The sequence below is a fragment of the Ornithodoros turicata genome, chromosome 5, assembly GCF_037126465.1.
Source record: "Ornithodoros turicata isolate Travis chromosome 5, ASM3712646v1, whole genome shotgun sequence".
NCBI classification, from domain to species: domain Eukaryota; kingdom Metazoa; phylum Arthropoda; class Arachnida; order Ixodida; family Argasidae; genus Ornithodoros; species Ornithodoros turicata.
The window spans coordinates 40,793,829-40,797,630 of record NC_088205.1 but is presented as its reverse complement, the minus strand read 5'-3'; positions in this window follow the sequence as shown (position 1 = coordinate 40,797,630).

Here is a 3,802-nt window from a genome sequence, read left to right as displayed (position 1 = left end):
AGGTCCCGCGGTGCTTGATTGCACCAGCTGAAAAGGAACACCGATCATTCATCGGGTGCCTGGGACACAAAATGTAAGTTGAAATGACATTCTAAACACAGTTGTGTTGGAGATGGCTACTCAAATTTCTTGTTCCCAGAAGAGAAAAAGTGGCGTCTGACTGCGCGTTCGGGAAGGCACCGTTTGGTCAAACGGGCCTGAGCCAACAGTAAGTGTGCACGATATGTAATGTTAGCTGGCACAATTGCTATTCGATGTGGCTTTTCTTTCTTGTGCTTGCGAGGTGAGTGACTGTTAGCTGTCGCTGACCAACACTGGCCGTGAAGAACAGCGCTAAAACATTCGTCATAATTCTCTTATTCTGTAAATACTTATACTTTCGACTTGTCTCTTTTATCACAGCTTCAAAAGTACAGTCCCCTGTCTGCTTTACAGCACGTCTACTATCTCGGTGACATATTGCCCCCTTTTCGAATATCAGCTTTCAGTCCGCCTCAGTGACATCGTATTGGCAAACGCATCATCCGCGAATAACAAGTAAATCCTGTTAAAAGGATGTTGGACACTCCCATAATGTTCCAACCAGTGGAACCTCGAGTGCTTCCAAACCGTTATCACCTGGCACTGTTAGTCCCTATTATACAGATTCATAGCAGACCTTACATCTTATAAGATTTTTTCGTCGAGAATGCGCCTTTTTCTCTTTTGGTATACCCAACATTCATACTAACTGTTCGTTTCCATTCCAATTTATTGTTGCTTGCGCGATTTCTGCGGGCAAGGGATAAGTTGATAAGGGATGTATTTGTGTGAGCGAACGAAATGTACGATTTCTGCTCTGCTGACGCGAATATTAGTGGAGCACCTTCTCCTAAACGCTATTTTGTTCATCCATTGCAGTCTTGTCATGGGGCGTGAAAGGACCAATCCTGTCCGAAAATACTTCGTGTACGACAGACACAGCAACGTTTCCTTATGTCAGAGCGACAACTGCAACTTCAATATGAAGGGGGACCATGCAGGCGAATCTGGAACGGCATATTCAACGAACTCATCCCGACATATACAGTTCACATGCTCTCACGAAATCAAGCTCTAGCAAAAGAGGACTCTCCCAAACTGAAGACTCGCCTAACAAAAGACAAGCTTGTCAACCAACGCTACTAAATGTTTTGGAAGACAAAGGCGCCAAGCCAAAAGTTTCGAAGGGACAAATTGTCACCGCGTGTGTTGAGTTAGTTGCCAAAAACGGGCGTCCGTTTCAACTGATGGAAGACTCTGGATTCAGAAAAATTTTGGATCCACTGATAGAAATTACCGGCGGACGTTTTGCGATAAACTCTAAAAGCATTCGTGCAGAGGTTTGTGAGACAGCCGCCAAAACAAGGCAACGTATCACCGAAGTGTTAAAGGATCGTCTTATCAGCCTAAAGGTCAATTGTGCTACGCGTCTTGATCGGGCTATCTTGGGGGTTAACGCGCAATATGTTGAAAACGGGAAGGTGGTGGTTCAGACGCTAGCTATGAAGGAACTCTATGAGCGACATACAGCTGAATACATTAAACTTCAGGTGCAAGAGGTGCTTGCGGGATACAAGATTGAGATGACGCAAATTTATAGCGTGACCACCGATAATGGCAGCAATATGCTGAAGGCCGCTACTTTGTTGAGCGATGTTCCTGACGATGTCAGTGACGAAGAGGACAAAGAGAGTTCGTTTGACGATATTTCAGATGTCATCGTTGAAGAAGTAAGCTTCAGCAGTGGGCACCATGATTATTTGCAATTGCAAAACATCCGCTGTGCTGCGCATAAATTACAGCTGGCGGTAAACGACGCCCTAAAAGAGAAGATATCTGTCGAGATCATATACAAATGCCGTAAGATTTGTAAGAAACTTCGGACACAAACCCTCATGTCTCTCATCCGGAAGCTGAAAAGCCAGTGTTGGACTGTCCCACACGCTGGATGTCCACCGTAGCTATGCTTCGCCGTCTATTGGAGCTGAGAGGTTTTTGTGCGGATATGTTCACTGAGGAAACAGAATTTTTTCTTGCAGATGAAGATTGGAAAGTGGTACAGATAAGTATTGAGACGTTGACTCCCGCTGAAGAAGCCACCAAAAGGTTACAGTCAGAACAGCTAACCCTAGGTGAATTCTATTCTATGTGGATATCGTGCAGGGAAAAAACTGCGAAGATGTCATCGGAATTATCATTTCGTGTCGTTGCAGCCATGCGATCAAGGGAGACTTGCTTGGTGGGGAGTGAGTTGTTTTGCGCATCAGTTTTCATGGACCTTAGGTATCATTTACTTCTGTCCGAAGACCAAAAGAATACCGCGAAGTTACACCTTACGAAGCTATGGAAACGCCTGGCAGCACCTGCACGTCAACGAAGCAAACGTAGCCCAGTGGACTTGAGAGCCTCTCTCTGGATAAAGAGGACTCAGTGGATGATGAGGTTGAGATGATGTTGAGAGAAAAGGATGTTGTGCGTGCTACAGCGACGTCAGTTCCCTGCATATCAACATTTCTAGAACAGTTACAAGTAAAACCAAGGATCAGCAGAGACACAGATATTCATCAGTATTGGGAAAGCAAGAGAGAACAAATGGCGGAATTGAAAGCACTCGCAGAGATTGTCCTTGCTGTCCCAGCAACACAAGTAGGCGTGGAGAGAGTGTTCTCCGCACTCAAATATGTTCTGTCCGACCAGCGCGCTCGCCTCGCGCCTGATATACTTGAAGACATTCTTATTGTTCGTTCAGCATGGTCATCATAGTCATATGCGTCATGAATGAGTCTTCGACTTTCTTTGTTTGTTTGTTTTTTTCTTTTTTGCGAGTCGTTGATTAGCACTTCCATAGGTGCACGTGTTATATGCTGTGCTGCTGGGACTTTGGAGGTGTTTCTCTAGTTAGTGTTTAGTAAAGCTAACTAATTCTATTATAGTAGTACTATATTATATGTGTTGACTTACTATATATGTAGCTGTTTTAATATTATTGAAATAAAGTTGTTTTTGTATTACGAGTTCGGTTATATAACGAAGTGTATGTCGCACGTTCGAAGAGTCAAATAGTGAAAAATGGTCTAGGCATTCACTACTGTCCTCTCGTGGTTCTTTGGAGACAAAAAGAACCATCCATCTTTCGGCCGCATAATGATCCCAACGCTCACTCATAGTAGGCTGTCGGATTTTTTGTATTCGACTTTTGTCGTCCAGCAACCCCAGCAATGAAGAAACGACCAGTCCCTGAGCACGACGTAACAGGATATATACGATGAATGAACAAAGACAGTACGGTTATGCTACCGTAACGTTGCACCTGAAATGCAGATCTGTAATACGCAGTGTTGCTGTGAACCACTACTGTGTCGGCAACAAGAACAAAAGTACGGTAAAAAAGATAGCAACCAAGCGAGCTGGAGACAGATATCCGTAACAAAAACCCGAGAATAGGGGACTTAGACCTGTGTTGTGTACGTCCTTTTTATTTTCCCCTTGACTCGGGTTTTTGTTATGGACAAAAGTACATTTCTGTTATTTGATAATCGTAAGGATGTCCTTGCTTTTAACCCATGGCAATCTGCTCAAAATTCACTTTCCTGAACCGGTTCGAACCGGTTCAAGACCGGTTCAAACCGATATTTTGCGCCGCAGCGGAGCTGAACCCGAACCGAACCAATATGCCTGAACCTGAACCCGAACCGAACCGAAAAAAATAACGGTTCCGATCCCTGATTATTACTGAAACATTCACCACATCACCGATGGAAAAAAGAAGTGTGTGTTAAGT